Genomic DNA, 19,099 nt, shown 5'->3' with positions numbered 1-19,099 from the left:
AATCAATTGTCTCAGTCTGCACCTGTCTCAGGTGAGAGAGTTTAAGAGGTCTCGGGGAAGTGGATCACAGGGGTCTGGTCTTATTTGGATTGTTGTTGTTGTTGCCATTAATATCAAGGTGTTTCTCTTATGCTATGCCCCACCTTTGGTGTTGAAGGAAACAGAGATATTTTTGAATTTTTTGATTTTTTTTCATTGTTGGGGATTCATTGAGGGTACAAGAAACCAGGTTACACTGATTGCATTTGTTAGTTAAAGTCCCTTGCCCCCATGCCCACTCTGCCTCACGCACGCCTCCCCGACATCCCACCACATTGGTCAGACCCCAGGGTTCTGTCCTGGCCTCTGTCACCACAGGTGATGGCATGTTTAGGGCTGTTGTATTAGGGTTTCAGTGCTTTCCAAATAATTTTAGATTAATGAGCACATTTTCATCAAAAGAATTGAAAAAACTCCCATGAGTATTTTCTTTAAGTTGAGGCAAATTTAAACAATTTGTCTGACATTTGTGTACACGTGTGTGTGTGTGTGTGTGTGTGTGTGTGTAGGGAGTGAGTCTGCAGTCCATGGTTAAAGTATTTTCTAATTTTCTTATAAATGGATATTTCTTCTTTTTAAATTTTGTCCTTTTCAGTGCACTTGTAAGGAGGAAATTGAGCAAATCACACGTTTTCACTTCCACCTTAAAGCTAGCAGGCTGCTTTCCGTTTCTTTGCAAACTGTTTCCTTCCTCCTGAATGCCACCCTTCCCAACTTGGTTCACAGAGACATTTTCTTTTACTCTCAAAATGTCATTTTTTGCTCATTGTATCTGACATTTGGATAGCATTTTTTGGAGACGCATACTATTGTATCTTCTTACCTTTCTGAAAGATTAATTTTCATTGTACTTTTTACAATGTGTTTTCGTCAATGTATTTTCTACAACATATTTCTCTTGCAATTGTATTTTCTTTTACAAGAGTATCTCATTACTAAACACATTACTTTGATTTTTTTTGTCTATTATAATTATTTTTATTTCTCGTTATTTTCAAGTGTGTTCTAATTTTCTTTGAACATTTGGGAGGCTTACAAAATTTCTCTCTCTTTTGTTGGCAGATTTTATTTATTTACTGACTTTGATGAGCATTTTAAGTGATATTTGCTTTTCATTTTTTTCTTTCCTGTATTTTTTTTTTTAGGTATTAAATGCAAAATTTGAAAACATTTCTCCTGATTATCACAATGAAGTTTTCTTTCTAATAATTCTGTATTTTCTCTTCCTCTTGAGTGTAATCTCTTTTCTTATGTTCCAGCATCTTAGGGCTCCTGATAATGACAGCGCACACTGATGCCTGTGAATAAACAGCCAGAGATGTTTGTAGAAATCTGTGCCCTTGCCCTGAATGGAGAATCGCCCTGCACATTCCCTCACTAACTTCCTATGCCAGCATGGCACATTGGTTAAGAGCGAGGTCTCCGGAGTTACAGCCCAGCTTCTGCCACCATTAGCTATGTCTGGTGAGTCACTTTGCCCATCTCTGCCTCATTTTCCTCATCAATGGGGAGAACAATAGGATCTATGTCAGAGGGTTAAACTTATTAATTTTTAGAAAACTTTTAGAATTACCTGGATGACAGGAAGTCATCCTCAAATGTTAGGTAGTATTTTTCCTCATTTTCTTGTATTCAAACTACTCCAATCTCTTGGTTCCAGTCAGACTGAACAATATGAAATTCTCTGAAATTCCCATGATGTTTTCTCCCTATTTGCCTTTGAGTTTTGTTGCTTTTGTGTTTATTGTTTGGGAATTTTTTTCTCTTTTATGATTGTGTTGGAACACTTTGGAACTTCAATTATAAAAGGTCAATAAAAGGTTGAGTTAATTATAGTCTTGAGTTCATGGCACACAAAACGTTTGGTTTAAAGAAAGCTCCTGTCTTATTTTGGTTATTTATTTTATTTCAAATTCCCGCTTTACACCCACCCTCCATTCCTGTTTCCTCCTGCCAAACATAACAGCTTCATCATATTTGATGGTGACCCTTTAGTTCCTGGATATTTTTGAAAAACATGTATTGTATGTAGTGTGGATTAATATAAATAATATTGTGATATAATTCTCAGCGTTTCCTTTTTCCTTCTTTTTTTTCTTTTTGAATTGGCACTATTTTTAAGTTTTTAAGATCTCTTCCTATGGATGGTAGATTTCAATTCATGGCTCCTGCATCCTACAGAGTACTCTTTGGACTAAATCCATCAAAAATTGTTCTGTGGCACCTGCCATATGATTTACATTATAAAGCACATCCTTGCACAGGTCCCCTCGTGAAGCCACATGAACATTTCCTTGGGGTACATACTCAGGAGCAGGAGAGATCGGTGGGCGAGTATTGCTAGGTAATAATGAATTAGTAATAAGTCACCAAAATGACTGGGGGAGTTTATCCCCCACCATCAGTGCAGAAAGCTGCTTTCCCACTAGACGGTTTAACAATGTCAGGTGTTGGGGGGACGAGAGCCCTTGACACTATTCACTCCTCTGCTTTTTGCCAGTCTAGTGAGAGAAAAATCATAGCTCATAATTGTTATAATTGTTATTTATTTTAAGACTGAGTGTCTGTTCCCATGTTTTGTTTTAATCTTTTGGCTTCCTTCTTCTCTGGACATGTAACTGGAAACAGCTGTTATAATGTTTCATTTTGGTTGGATTTTACAGTATTTTCTGCTTCAGCCCTTCACATTTACTTCCTTTCTCTTCTCTTGTTAAAGGAAACAGGTCAAAATGAGCAGGAGACACATGAGTGTGGTTCAGCAAACGTGGGCTCTTCTCTGCAAGAATTGTCTTAAGAAGTGGAGGATGAGAGGAGCCACCTTCTTGGTAGGTTTCAGGGTCTAGTGTTCTCATATCCAGAGGGTGAAAAAGCATTTCCTCAGGCAGCACCAATACTTCGTCTTCATTATTTCTTTTTTCACATGGGTATAGTCTAATTAGCAGGCTTTTTACTTTTCAAGTTCCGGGATTTGCTGTTTTTTTCAAATAAAATTTAAAATATATCACTATTATTTGTCCTACTAGAGGGGTTGTTAAAGAATTCATATTAAGATACTCCCTGGAAGATAAGGCCATATCCATATACTGCAGAGATAAAAATTCTTAACACCTGGGCTCATTTGAATCTCGTGAAGACACAGGCATAGACGTTCAGGGCTGAAGAGCTGAAGATGCAGACTTTAATCCAGAATTAATTCAGAAAGTGTCCCAGAATTTAGATAACATAAAGACAAATCGTAGTACTTACATGTAGGTATAGACAATGTCTGTTTTTAAGAAATAATGGGCATCAAACAAACTGGAAAATAAATTATTTTGAACTTTCACTTCTATTAAAATATCTTTTTCTGAGCATAAGAATGATGCAATGTACTTTACGTAGAAAAATTTAGTAAACACAGAAAAATTTAATAAATAAGTTAAAGTTATTTATTTAAATACTCATAGTTCAAGAGTTTGTATATTATCATTAGATCTTATAAATGTTTGTGTGTGTGTTTATTCAACAAATATATATTAAATGCTAGGATTTGGAGTGAATAAAGTGTATAAAATTTCCTGCATGGAGCAAGGATTGTATAAAAAGAAATATAAGAGTCAACATCCTATTGTATATACAGATAGATGTTTTACTTCCAACCTTTTAACCCTTTTCAAAAAATAAACATTATATCTATGTTTCTTTGTAAATAGATGTAGACATAGACCAACGCCTATAAATCAAAGAGGATCATATGATGAGTCTAATACATAACCCCTTTAAAAAGATTTGTGTTTAGACTTATAGCTAAATAATAAGGTGAGGACTTGCCACTGGGCTTCCAAGTCCCTTTGCTGCATTTCCAATTCCAGGATACGGTCACAGCGACAAAGCCTTTTAAAATTCTTTTTATGAGCAATATGGTAGGACTCTCCTCTTCCACATGCAGCAAGCAGAAGTTAAAAGTACAACTTCGATCTTGTTGATGGAAGCTAGATACCTTTTCCATGACCCCTATCATTTAATTATCATTGTCACTAAGGTTTTACGTGGCTGTAAAATACTGGGCATTCATGATGCAATCTAGTTTTTGTGACTTGCATAAAAGCATGGTAAACTTAGATCCTCAATTATAACTGGGAATTGTACATAGTTCGGTGTGGGAAGACAATGCAAATATTTCAACATGTGCACTATGAAGGATAAGAGAAAAATCAAGAAATTTAAAAAATTGACAGACAGACCTAACGGAATGCAAGCTACCTGTTTTAAATCATTTGTGAGTGATCAATCTGTGGTCGAATTCCTATCAATTTGCTTCCTTTTTCTCTCGTTGTCTGCAGGAATGGCTTTTCTCCTTTCTTCTAGTGCTGTTTGTACGCTTAATTTCCTTTGATTTACACCAAGTTAATGACTCTCCTCACATGCCTGCAAAGCATCTGGGACGTGTAGATCATTTTAACGATTCTGATTATGTTATTGCATTTGCACCCAAATCTAACACTACCCAAGAGATAATGGACAAAATGACTTCAGCCCCATTCATGAAAGGTCAGTTCTCTGCCTGTTCATAATGGTTTTCTTATTTGCAAAAGACACAAATTCATTTTGAGATTTCCTGGATAAGTTACATTCGATGTTTAAGTTTCTAGAGTTTATTGACTACTTTAATATGTATTCCTCTTCCGTCTCCAGGAGGTTTTCCTGCTGTGTTTCCTAGGGCCCCATGTTAAAGCACTTGTCTTCCTTATAGTAAATGCCAAAATGAGATCGACCAGGGTTATTTAAATGTTTGTGACACGATTCTGGAAATATTAGACAGTGTTTCCTTAAAAAAATCTCTTCATGTACAAAAAAATTGAGAAACTCAACAACAATATCAAAAATGCAAGGGCAATATTTAAGACAAAACCAAGAGACAAAGTGTTTCTTTGTATTACAAAATCTGCCTGGATGGGGAAGAAGAACTAAAAGCCACAAGATCAGCACAAGACCTCTCTCTAGGGGTGGGAAGGGTACATGTGGGGTTATCTGAACATCCTGAGGGCAGCCCCTTAAGAGTTAACAAGTAACCACTGGAAAGCAGAGATGGCAAATTTGAGAACACAAAGTAAATCATTTTCAGCAATTATATCGGTAGATGTTTTAGTATTGTACTACCGATATAATTGCTGAAAATGATTTACTTTGTGTTCTCAACGGGTTCAAACCCAGCCCAGACCAAAAACTGCAAAAAAAAAAAAAAACAGGTCTCAGAGACTGTTAATTGTGTACAGTGAAGTAGATCAAATAAGTTGTTCCAAAATGCACTCCAAGTCCAGGATGATATAGCAGATGGTAAGTCTTCCTTTTGAAGTTTATAGAACACACTGTAGTAGAATTCACCAGAATTGCTTTATTAGTGTTTTAAAGATCAGCTCTCCATGATTTTGCATTCTGTATTATAATTCCTTTCATGATCAAGCATGTTTTCTCTTTGAGCTTTGCTCTTCTGTTGCTTGTGCCAAGAAACCACTCAAAACTTTTTTTAAATGTTTGGAAATAATTTTAAAAAAGGATGAAAGAGATGTCTGAGACAGGTAGTTTGCAGGGTGAAGGGTCTTGTCATTCCAGACAGGGAACTAGTAAAGTTACGTCCAAAGGTCTCAGCAGCCAGCTTGGCACCAAGCAGGCTTCAACAAGGGCAATGATTTGAAACTTATCAAATATTTACTTCCATGCAGTTATAATTTTATTTAAAAAGATAATATAACTAAATTTCTACTGTTAGAGGCTGATATAGGGTTGAATATGCCTTATCCAAAAATCTGAAATCCAAAATTCTCCCCAAACTGAAACTTTTGAGTTTTGACATGAAGCACAAGTGTAATGAATACTCAGAGCTTACCTTTTGTACTGGGTCACAGTCAAAACACACTCAAAACTTTGTGTCATGCACAAAAATTATTGAAAGTATTGCATAAAATCACCTTCAGCCTATGTGTAACTTATATATGAAATATGATTGAATTTTATGTTTATACCTAGGTCCCTTCCCCAAGATTTGTCATTACAGATGCAACTATTGCAAAATCCCAAACCATCCAAAATCAGAGACACTTCTGATCCCAAACATTGTACATAAGAGATATTCAACTATAGTAAAGAGTTCTTATGAAAAGTTGTAAATAAAGAGGAAATATCAGCATGTATTGGTGGCATCACAAAATAGATAATGGAAATGTACTATTTAGAAATGTTTTCTACTAATAAAGTTTTTAAGATAACAGAACACTGCTGTTTTGAAACCCTCATTGGATCAATGGACTTGTGCACCGGGCATCAACATCTGTTAATATCTCAAAAAAAGAAACAATGGAATTTATGCAGCTCTGGGTAAAACAAAGCAGCAGCGCCTGAATTCTGGTGAGAAGGATTTCCAGCTGCTGGATTGAAGGAACCACAGAAGACAAAGGAACACACTGAATTGCACCAGGAGTGTGCACTCAGCAAAATTCAGGATCGGAGAAATTCTCATGAGAAACCCAGGCTTCAATGACCTGGGTTTGATCAGTGACATTCAGCCATTTATTGTAGAATAAACAAAGCCTCTTAAGAAAATATTTTCCAAATGTAACAGTTTATGCTATCTTTGGAAATTTAGCCACATTAAAACTATTGTCAAGTGGAAAATACATAGTGTTATAATAATATAGAATTCAATTAGATGGGTCTATCTGCACATGAATTTAAATGGGTGCAATTGTATTATTATTTCAAATTCATTGTACTTTAACTTATTGTTTAAAAAGTTCATGTGCAGGCTCGGCGCCCATAGCACAGTGGTTACAGGGCCAGCCACATACACCGAAGTTGGGGGTTCGAATGTTGGCCCGGGCCAGCTAAAACAACAATGTCAACTACAACAAAAAGTAGCCAGGCATTGTGGAGGGTGCCTGTAGTCCCAGCTACTTGGGAGGCTGAGGCAAGAGAATCACTTAAAGCCCAAGAGTTGGAGTTTGCTGTGAGCTGTGATGCCACAGCACTGTACCAAGGGCGACATAGTGAGATCCTGTCTCAAAAAAAAAAAGCTCATGTGCAAGGGCAAAATATATTTGCAATAAAAGTATCTACCATGTAACACTTCTGATTTTTATGGAGAATATTAGAAATTTGAGCTTCCCTCACCTCTGCCCTCCCTGGTCCCTGATCCAATACTGCCCAAGGGAAGAAATACCTTTAATATAAAACACCTTTGACATAATTGTATATGGGATGGTGTCTCTGGGCCACAGAGAAATCATCTTACTTAACTACTTTCTTTTTTTTACTTTGCAGGAAGAACAATCATTGGGTGGCCTGATGAAAAAGGCACGGATGAACTAGATTTAAACTACTCTGCGGATGTTGTGAAAGTCATCTTTACTGATTCTTTCTCATATCATCTGAAGTTTTATTGGGGACGTAGAATCCCCAGGATGAAAGAACACAGGGAAGAATTCAGGTAGATTTCCTAGTAGAAAATGCATTTTTTTTCTTTTGCTATTATACCTGTCACTCCAGGGGGCACATGTGGGAGCAGAAGTGAAATTAACTGCACATACACCCGACTTACACTTCTTAAACTTAAGAAGGTTCATCTTGATTAAATAATACTTACACTCTTAATTTCATTGTCTTATTAAGAAATTATTATTTACTATTTTTTTATGCCGCTCCAAAGTGAAACTTTAAAAGGGCTCTTGCGCAATGATTTCTGAACATTTAAAAAAACATTTTGAGTGGTTTCTTGGCACAAACAACAGAAGAGCAAAGCTCAAAGAGAAAACATGCTTGATCATAAAAGGAATTATAATATTGAATGATAAATCGTGGAGAGCTGATCTTTAAAACACTAATAAAGCAATTCTGGTGAATTGTCCTACAGTGTAGTCTATAAACTTCAAAAGGAAGACTTAACATTTGCTATGTTATCATGGACTTGGAGTGCATTTTGGAACACTTGAAATCTTGATTTTTTTTTTCCTATAACCAAGAGTATCCTATCTCATAACAGTGGGTATGTTCTTTTTCTAAAGCTCATTGTCAAGTAACGGGTGAACAAATCACATGTAAATCGTCAGTGTTCTGGGAGGAAGGCTTTGTTGCTTTTCAAGCTGCCGTTAATGCTGCTATTATAGAAGTGAGTATTAAGGAAAAGGAATCTAACTGCATCAGTAATTAACTTTTGGCGGGTGGTGGTTGAGTTAATCTGTTCGCATTGCTACAAAAGAATACTTGAGACTGGATGATTCCAAAAGAAATTTATTTGGCTCCCGGTTCTGCAGGCTGACAGGAAGCTTGGCACTGGCCTCTGCTACCAGCGAGGGCCTCCGGAAGCCTCCACCTGTGGTGGACAGGGAAGGGGCAGAAGCCAGAGACAGGGAGAGAGGGCACCACGCTTTTTTTTTTTTTTTGCAGTTTTTGGCCGGGGCTAGGTTTGAACCCACCACCTCTGGCATATGGGGCCAACGCCCTACTCCTTTGAGCCACAGGTGCCACCCCAGGCACCACGCTTTTTTAACAACTAGTTTTTGTGTGAACTATTTATAACAAAATGATTAATGCAATCATTCTCACAAGAAGGGCGCCAGTCGCTTCACAATTTCAGCAACATAATGGATGTCTTATTCTATCATGCATTCATTTAATTCATAAGATGTAAAATATTGAACAATTCTATATTCAAACCACTATGCTAAGTACTAGGACTCAGAAAATAAGTAGAACTCAGACTCTTTTCTCAGAGATACTGGGAATGGGGGAGATGGAAATATGGATATGTAATCACAATAAGATTTTAGGTTCTATTATAGAATTTTAAACTTTTTTCAGAGACAGGCTCTCACTGTTTCACCCATGCTGGGTGCAGAGGCATGATCATAGCTCACTGCAGCCTCAGACTCCTTGGCTGAAGCGATCATCCTGGCTCATCTTCCACAGAAGCCAGTGGCCCACGCCACTCCATTCAACTCTACCATAGAATTTTAAATGGTGCACCAGGCAAATAATGAAGTAGGAGATTCTCTGATGAGAAATATCAGGGAAGACTTGCTAACCGATCTGCCATTGTAGCTGGTTATAAAACCTAATAGCATTTTGTCCAGCGAAGATGGTAAGTAGGTATGTTCTAAGGAGTCAAGACAAAATCAGGAGTATTTTGGAACTACAAGAGGCTACAGATACACATACACAGAGGGTGCCCCAAAATGTATACATTTAAGAAAGGAAAAATCTCTACTGAGTTTGTAACACTTCAGTCACATTTGACTTCTGCAATTACAATAGGCGGTTAGCACGACTTGGGTTTATTTTTTTGTTTTCTACATATATTGAATGTTACAATTTTAATACAGTTTTTCCTTTCTTAAAATGTGTATACCTTTTTTAGCACCTTCTGTGTGTGTAAAATGTAAGTGATTTCTTAGAATTTAGGAAAAAAGCCTCATGTTATAATTAGATCACGGATAACCATTTGTTCATTGATATTTTTCTTTAGATTACAACAAATCATTCAGTGATGGAACAGCTGATGTCAGTTACTGGTATAAATATGAAGATGTTTCCTTTTATTGCCCAAGGAGGAGTTGCGACTGATGTTTTGATTTTCTTCTGTGTTTTGTCTTTTTCTGCATTTATATACTATGCCTCAGTTAATGTTGCACAAGAAAGACAATACATCAAGTCGCTGATGACAGTGATGGGACTTCGTGAGTTGACATTCTGGTAATGGCATGACTACAATCCCTCGTGTAGTGTGAATCAACAGACTGTCTCAGCTGCTTGGATGCTCAGGCCTAGAAAGTACTATGTTTAAACTTTCTTCTTTCATAAAGCAGTTCATTATAAATGAATGGCGCGGATGAACATATAGGCTTAGTAATCACTAAACAACACTTTTCATACCTCTTCGACTTAAAGCCTGTCCTGCAGGTGTCTTCCAGCCCTCAGGACACTAACAATACAGCTGATGATCTCAGGTGCTAGTCACCACGTGTGGGTGAACTCAAATATACAAAAAATTGAAGTTTCCAGTGTTCAATAGAATGTATGTTTTAAGATACCTTATGTTAGAAGTTGTGGCTGATTTTGACTCAAGGTTGAATGAGTCATTACTTTCATTAGACCAAAAAATGGCTCCTGTTATGCTCTCTCTTTCTATACCGAGACGTCTCAAGTGGAGGCGACGCAGCAGAGTCGTGAGAATCCAGGCCTGGGAGTCAGAAAGCCACGCATCTTTTCCATCTCAGCATTTTGTAGCTGAGATGTAGAAAAATTAGAAAAATTAGTTTAACTCTTTAAACCTCAGCTTTCTTTTCTGTAGAAGATTGGTAATAATATCTTATGAGTCATAAGGGTTAAAAGAAAGAGGAATATTTAAAGTGCTTTACCTAGTGCTTAAAAGTAAAACTCAATATTAGATATCAGGTGATAAAACTTTGGGAAGTGTTATGGCCTGAGGGGACAGTAAATGCAAGTTAGAAAACCATGGTTTCAATCATCAATAATGGAAGAATTTTTTTTTTTTTTTTTTTTTTGCCAGGGCTGGGCTTGAACCTGCCACCTCGGCATAGGGGACCAACACTCTACTCCTTTGAGCCACAGGTGCCACCCATAATAGCACAATTTTTTAATGAGGTTAACCCAGTGATGTGTTAAAGAAAGATTGTGGTAAAAGTGTGAGTTCTGGAATCAGAAAGCAATAGTTTGAATCTTGAATTTGTCCTTCACACTCTGTGATATTATTCTCAATGTTAAACAAGATCGTGCAATGCGCAGAAGAGTCCTTGGTGGGTGCTGCGCAGCCTTGAAGAGAATGGTAGACAATGTTGAGTAGGAAAACAGCACAGTTTTAATGTTGCTAATCTACACCAGATATATTTATTTTTCAACAGAAATGTTCAATACACTGCATGTAAAAATAGAGAAGATGGATTTAATGGTTTAGTTTAGAATGAGAATTTTTTTCTGGTTTCCTTTCTGTAATAAAATTGGGTAACTCGATACTGATGAAGATGTGGTCACTATGTTTAAAAAATCATAAAGTGCCGGAGAGGTGGAGCAAGATGGCAGCCGAGTAACAGCTTCCTTGCATCTGGGCACCGTGAGTCTGGGGATATAGGACTCCAGGCATCTCTGGCTGGTGGGATCTGCCCATCATCACCCCTGAGAGGATACAGGGAGTCAGTGAGAGACTTCTGAACCCCAAGAGGAGGACTAAAACTGGAAAACCGGCAAGTGGTCATGTGTGTTCAATCCGTCTAAACCCGCCCGCAACTGTAAGTTCAGTAGCAGCGAGACTGCAAACCAGAAAGGCCTTACCTGTGAACCGTTTTGGTGTCTTTGGACTTGGCACTCAGCTGAACTGCCTTGGGGAGAGCCTGAGCGGGAGTGCGGAGAACTTTGGCCTTTGTCTAGGGCCCCAGTCTGAGCCGCTGAGCCAGATGGAGCTAATAGTGTTTGGCTCTGGGTCACAGGCAGACATTGTGAGCGATCTGCCCCGGCAAGCTCCGCCCTCAGGGTCGCAGAGCTGGAATTGGGTGGGAGCTGGTAACCCAGCGACCAAGTAGCCTAAGGGCGGGGTCTGAGCCGCCTTGCAGCCCTAACCCTCGGGGGCAGAGGGAGACCAGTTTTGACACACAGGGTAAGTGGATAGCCACTTCAGCAGTGATTCCAGCGACAAGCACTTCCCTGAGAAAGCTTCTACTCAGTAAGTGAACAAGTTCAAAGTGCCTTTTAAGTGGGCTGAAGAGAGATTTAGGGTGTCTACCTGCTGAGGTTTGAGAAACTAGCAGCCTCCAGTCGTATCAGAACTGTGATTAACATCTCATACCCCAGAAGACCACGTGTTGCCCAGACAATATTCAATAACATATACATACTGCTTTGTTTTTGGTTGTGTTTTTTTTTTTTTTTTTTTTTGGTTTGGTTGGTTTTTTTGTTTATTTTGATATTGTGGATTGTTGTCTTGTTTTTTAAGTTCAACCTTTTCCATACAGATCGTTTTTCTTTCTCAATTTTTCTAGTTTAATTATAATTTCCTATTGCTGCCTATTTCAATAATTAGAACTTCATTTTTGTTAGTGTTTCTACCACTATTATTTGGTTTTTCCAGCCAATTTTATCCCGTAAAGTTTTCTGTTTGCTTGTTTTGGTTTGATTTATAGCATTTTTGTCTTTCCTCTCTACTTGGTGGAGGTGGGGTACTGTGTCTGATCAGGTTAGCAAAGAGCTGCTGACCTCAAGGGAACCACCCCACTGTGCACCCCCAGAAGGTGGTTTTTTTTTTAAGGTTGTATCAAAGTACCCTACTGTACACTTATATTGCTCTGTCTCCCTCTTTCTGTGCCTCTCTTCTTTTTGTCAATATTCCTTTTACCCACCCCCTCTCCTTTCTCTATTTTTCTTTTTTTTTTTTTTTCATATCACTCGGTCCTCCTTTCTTTCATCCCTTTTTTGCTCTTAAACCTTCTCACCCTTCTGGTCCTGTAACCCTTAGTCCACAGGCACGAGAACTTAAAGAGCAAGAGGAAGTGAAAGGAAAATTAGGGCAAGGAAACAGATAAAAGAAATCACCCATGAGGAAGAATCAGCAGAAAACTCCAGGCAACATGAAGAACCAGTCCAGAACAACCCCGCCAAGGGACCATGAGGTAGCTACTGCAGAGGATTCCACCTATACAGAAATGTTAGGAATGACAGAAAGGGAATTTAGAATACACATGTTGAAAACAATGAAAGAAACGATGGAAACAATGAAGGAAACTGCTAATAAAGTGGAAAATAACCAAAAGGAAATCCAAAAACAGAATCAAATAAGAGATGAATGATATGAAGAATATAAAAAGGATATAGCAGAGCTGAAGGAACTGAAACAGTCAATCAGGGAACTTAAAGATGCAATGGAAAGTATCAGCAACAGGTTAGACCATGCAGAAGAAAGAATTTCAGAGGTAGAAGACAAAGTTTTTGAGATAACTCAGATAGTAAAAGAGGCAGAAAAGAAGAGAGAGAAAGCAGAACGTTCACTGTCAGAATTATGGGACTTTATGAAGCATTCCAAAATACGAGTTATAGGAATTCCAGAAGGGGAAGAAGAATGCCCCAGAGGAATGGAAGCCATACTAGAGAATATTATAAAAGGAAATTTCCCAAAAATCACCAAAGATTCTGACACACTGCTTTCAGAGGGATATCGGACCCCAGGTCACCTCAACTCTAACTGAGCTTCTCCAAGACACATTGTGATGAACCTGTCCAAAGTCAAGACAAAAGAAAAGATTCTGCAAGCTGCCAGGAGTAAACGCCAGTTGACCTACAGGGGCAAACCCATCAGATTGACTGCAGACTTCTCTAATGAAACTTTCCAAGCAAGAAGACAATGGTCATCTACCCTTAATCTACTTAAACAGAACAATTTCTAGCCCAGAATTCTGTACCCTGCTAAGCTAAGCTTCAAAATTGACGGAGAAATCAAATCATTTACGGATATACAAACATTGAGGAAATTCGCCACAACAAGACCAGCTCTACAGGAAATACTTCAACCTGTTCTGCACACTGACCACCACAATGGATCAGCAGCAAAGTAAGAACTCAGAAATTAAAGGACAGAACCAAACCTCCACACTGATGCAAAAGATAAAACTAAGCAATGGACTCTCACCAAATAAGATGAATAGAATTCTACCACACTTATCAATTATCTCAATAAATGTTAATGGCTTGAATTCCCCACTGAAGAGACATAGATTGGTTGACTGGATTAAAAAACACAAGTCATCCATTTGCTGTCTGCAAGAAACACACCTGGCTTCAAAAGACAAATTAAAGCTCCGAGTCAAGGGTTGGAAGACAATTTTTCAGGCAAATGGAATTCAGAAGAAAAGAGGAGTTGCAATCTTCTTTTCAGATACATGTGGATTTAAAGCAACTAAAGTCAAAAAAGACAGAGATGGTCACTTTATATTGGTCAAGGGAAAAATACAACAAGAAGACATTTCAATTCTAAATATCTATGCACCCAATTTAAATGCCCCCAGATTCTTGAAACAGACCTTACTCAGTCTGAGCAATATGATATCTGATAATACCATCATAACAGGGGACCTTAACACACCTCTTACAGAGCTGGACAGATCCTCTAAACAGAAATTAAACAAGGATATAAAAGACTTAAATGAGACCCTAGAACAACTGTGCATAGGCACATATAGAACACTCCATCCCAAAGATAAAGAATATACATTCTTCTCATCACCCCATGGAACATTCTCCAAAATTGATCATATCCTGGGACACAAAACAAATATCAACAGAATCAAAAGAATTGAAATTTTACCTTGTATCTTCTCAGACCATAAGGCACTAAAGGTGGAACTCAACTCTAACAAAAACGCTCGACCCCACCCAAAGGCATGGAAACTAAAAAATCTTCTGTTGAATAACAGATGGGTGAAGGAAGAAATAAAACAGGAAATAATTAACTTCCTTGAGCATAACAACAATGAAGACACAAGCTACCAAAACCTGTGGGATACTGCAAAAGCAGTTTTGAGAGGAAAATTCATCATTTTAGATGCCTACATTCGAAAAACAGAAAGAGAGCACATCAACAATCTCACAAGAGATCTTATGGAATTGGAAAAAGAAGAACAATCTAAGCCTAAACTCAGTAGAAGAAAAGAAATATCCAAAATCAAATCGGAGATCAATGAAATTGAAAACAAAAGAATCATTCAGAAAATTAATGAAACAAGGAGTTGGTTTTTTGAAAAAATAAATAAAATAGATAAACCATTGGCCAGACTAATGAGGAATAGAAAAGTAAAATCTCTAGTAACCTCAATCAGAAATGATAAAGGGGAAATAACAACTGATCCCACAGAGATACAAGAGATCATCTCTGAATACTACCAGAAACTCTATGCCCAGAAATTTGACAATGTGAAAGAAATGGATCAATATTTGGAATCACACCCTCTCCCTAGACTCAGCCAGGAAGAAATAGAGCTCCTGAACAGACCAATTTCAAGCACTGAGATCAAAGAAACAATAAAAAAGCTTCCAACCAAAAAATGCCCTGGTCCAGATGGCTTCACTCCAGAATTCTATCAAACCTTCAAGGAAGAGCTTATTCCTGTACTGCAGAAATTATTCCCAAAAATTGAGGAAGAAGGAATCTTCCCCAACACATTCTATGAAGCAAACATCACCCTGATACCAAAACCAGGAAAAGACCCAAACAAAAAGGAGAATTTCAGACCAATCTCACTTATGAACATAGACGCAAAAATTCTCAACAAAATCCTAGCCAATAGATTACAGCTTATCATCAAAAAAGTCATTCATCATGATCAAGTAAGCTTCATCCCAAGGATGCAAGGCTGGTTTAATATACGCAAGTCTATAAACGTTATCCACCATATTAACAGAGGCAAAAATAAAGATCACATGATCCTCTCAATAGATGCAGAAAAAGCATTTGATAAAATCCAGCATCCTTTTCTAATTAGAACACTGAAGAGTATAGGCATAGGTGGCACATTTCTAAAACGGATTGAAGCTATCTATGACAAACCCACAGCCAATATTTTACTGAATGGAGTAAAACTGAAAGCTTTTCCTCTTAGAACTGGAACCAGACAAGGTTGTCCTCTGTCACCTTTACTATTCAACATAGTGCTGGAAGTTCTAGCCAATACAATTAGGCAAGACAAGGAAATAAAGGGAATCCAAATGGGAGCAGAGGAGGTCAAACTCTCCCTCTTTGCTGATGACATGATCTTATACTTAGAGAACCCCAAAGACTCAACCACAAGACTTCTAGAAGTCATCAAAAAATACAGTAATGTTTCAGGATATAAAATCAATGTCCACAAGTCAGTAGCCTTTGTGTACACCAATAACAGTCAAGATGAGAAGCTAATTAAGGACACAACTCCCTTCACCATAGTCTCAAAGAAAATGAAATACCTAGGAATATACCTAACAAAGGAGGTGAAGGACCTCTATAAAGAAAACTATGAAATCCTCAGAAAGGAAATAGCAGAGGATATTAACAAATGGAAGAACATACCATGCTCATGGATGGGAAGAATCAACATTGTTAAAATGTCTATACTTCCCAAAGCAATCTACCTATTCAATGCCATTCCTATCAAAATACCAACATCGTGCTTTCAAGATTTGGAAAAAATGATTCTGCGTTTTGTATGGAACCGGAAAAAACCCCGTATAGCTAAGGCAGTTCTCTGTAACAAAAATAAAGCTGGGGGCATCAGCATACCAGATTTTAGTCTGTACTACAAAGCCATAGTGCTCAAGACAGCATGGTACTGGCACAAAAACAGAGACATAGACACTTGGAATCGAATTGAAAACCAAGAAATGAAACTAACATTTTACAACCACCTAATGTTTGATAAACCAAACAAGAACATACCTCGGGGGAAAGACTCCCTATTCAATAAATGGTGTTGGGAGAACTGGATGTCTACATGTAAAAGACTGAAACTGGACCCACACCTTTCCCCACTCACAAAAATTGATTCAAGATGGATAAAGGACTTAAACTTAAGGCATGAAACAATAAAAATCCTCCAAGAAAGCATAGGAAAAACACTGGATATTGGCCTGGGGAAAGACTTCATGAAGAAGACTGCCATGGCAATTGCAACAACAACAAAAATAAACAAATGGGACTTCATTAAACTGAAAAGCTTCTGTACAGCTAAGGACACAATAACCAAAGCAAAGAGACAACCTACACAATGGGAAAGGATATTTGCATATTTTCAATCAGACAAAAGCTTGATAACTAGGATCTATAGAGAACTCAAATTAATCCACATGAAAAAGGCCAACAATCCCTTATATCAATGGGCAAGAGACATGAATAGAACTTTCTCTAAAGACGACAGACGAATGGCTAACAAACACATGAAAAAATGTTCATCATCTCTATATATTAGAGAAATGCAAATCAAAACAACCCTGAGATATCATCTAACCCCAGTGAGAATGGCCCACATCACAAAATCTCAAAACTGCAGATGCTGGTGTGGATGTGGAGAGAAGGGAACACTTTTACACTGCTGGTGGGACTGCAAACTAGTACAACCTTTCTGGAAGGAAGTATGGAGAAACCTCCAAGCACTCAAGCTAGACCTCCCATTTGATCCTGCAATCCCATTACTGGGCATCTACCCAGAAGGAAAGAAATCCTTTTGTCATAAGGACACTTGTACTAGACTGTTTATAGCAGGTCAATTTACAATCGCCAAAATGTGGAAACAGCCTAAATGCCCACCAACCCAGGAATGGATTAACAAACTGTGGTATATGTATACCATGGAATACTATTCAGCCATTAAAAAAAATGGAGACTTTGCATCCTTCGTATTAACCTGGATGGAAGTGGAAGACATTATTCTTAGTAAAGCATCACAAGAATGGAGAAGCATGAATCCTATGTACTCAATTTTGATATGAGAACAATTAATGACAATTATGGTTATGGGGGGGGAACAGAAAGAGGGAAGGAGGGAGGTGGGTGGGGCCTTGGTGTGTGTCACACTTTATGGGGGCAAGACATGATTGCAAGAGGGACTTTACCTAACAATTGCAATCAGTATAACCTGGCTTATTGTACCCTCAATGAATCCCCAACAATAAAAAGAAAAAAAAGGGAGAAAAAAAAAAACAAAACAGAAAAACCACCGGTGCTCGGTAAATCTTGCTTCTTATCATTATTGCTGCTAACATTATTTTTCCTGGGAATGCATCAAAAGAAGCCTCTATGGAAAAAATTTAGCTTTGACTAGATCATGGGATCAGCTGAGCTAGAAGCAGGAGCGGTTCTTATCTCAAATAAGCTCCCAGCCTGCTCAGATGCTGTGAGCAGAATATCCAGGTGGGGCAGGGCCTAAGTGACACCGCAAGATGGGTGGAGGTGGGCTGACTTGCTTCTTATTCCCCTTTAGGGTCTAACACCTTGTCGTAGAAAATGGGGAGTATGGGGAATGTTCCAGCTCTGAAACTCCCCCCTTTCTTTCCCGTCTGAGTCAAACACTGCTGGTGCTGGAGGCAGAGAGAAGGATGGGAGGTGGAGGTCACCCTGTGGAGATGGTACCAGGAGACATCCGTGCTTTCTCTAGTTATATCCACTCTGGTGGCCTCTACTGACGTGGTCACCACAGCCCAGGTGACCCGTGTGAGTGTCCTGACCCCAGTCCCTCCTGGGGATGAGGGCACACTCATGGTGGGGGAGCAGAGTTTCCTCAGGCTGCTGCAGAGAAGCTCACACCATCAAGCTTCCTCCAGCCTACATTGCTCATTTTCCACGTGGCCCTCGTCCAGGGCATTCCACGATTTCTGCCCTTGCTTTAACCTCTGTTGCTTCTTCAGAAAGAGCTACGAGAACTGCTGTGTGTTTCTTGGGTGCTGTCTGCTGTCCAGTGTTTGGGGGTGTGAAGGGGGTTGGCACATCTTCTCCAAAGCACATCATACTCTGTCCTTTCAAACCACATTTCAACAGTCCTCCTTCCTCCAAAGATCTCTTGGGCAAAACCAGATATTTACCTTGAGATTTATATGTATTGGCATGTTTAAATGCCCAAACAGGATGTTCAGTTAGTTGTTATTCTTTTTCTTATTATAGTCTGTATATCCTTTATTCAAAATACTTAGCACCAGAAGTATTTCAAATGTTGGACATTCTCAGATTCTGGAATATTTACTTATACCTAATGAGATATCTTCGGGATAGGAGCCAAGTCCAAACACAAAATTCATTTATATTTCATATATCCCTTATATAAATATACTGAAGATAAGCTTGTACAGTATTTTTAATAAAATATTTTTAAGAAACTGCATGTTGTACCACTGTATTTTGACTGCAACCCATTATATGAGGTCAAATATGGAATTTTCCACTGTGACATGATGTTGGTGCTCAAAATGTTTGGATTTGGGAGCATTTCAGATTTGGGATGCTCAAGATCTATTATTATTATCAGACAGCTGAGGAAACTGGAGGATGCAGAGGTGCCAAATGTGT

General features: G+C 38.3%; 1 long non-coding RNA gene across 1 annotated transcript; it reads left to right on the top strand.

Moving 5' to 3' along the window:
- The first annotated feature begins 11 nt into the window (after positions 1-11).
- On the top strand, positions 12-7,486 carry LOC128571186 (uncharacterized). The gene is made up of 3 exons (XR_008375693.1): positions 12-31; positions 2,756-2,864; positions 7,336-7,486. It is a non-coding gene; the product is annotated as an uncharacterized LOC128571186 (long non-coding RNA).
- The last annotated feature ends 11,613 nt before the right edge of the window (positions 7,487-19,099 follow it).

Source organism: Nycticebus coucang, chromosome 18 (assembly GCF_027406575.1).
Source record: "Nycticebus coucang isolate mNycCou1 chromosome 18, mNycCou1.pri, whole genome shotgun sequence".
Taxonomy (NCBI): Eukaryota; Metazoa; Chordata; class Mammalia; order Primates; family Lorisidae; genus Nycticebus; species Nycticebus coucang.
The sequence above is the reverse complement of the archived record's forward strand: the minus strand, read 5'-3'. Positions and strand labels throughout refer to the sequence as shown.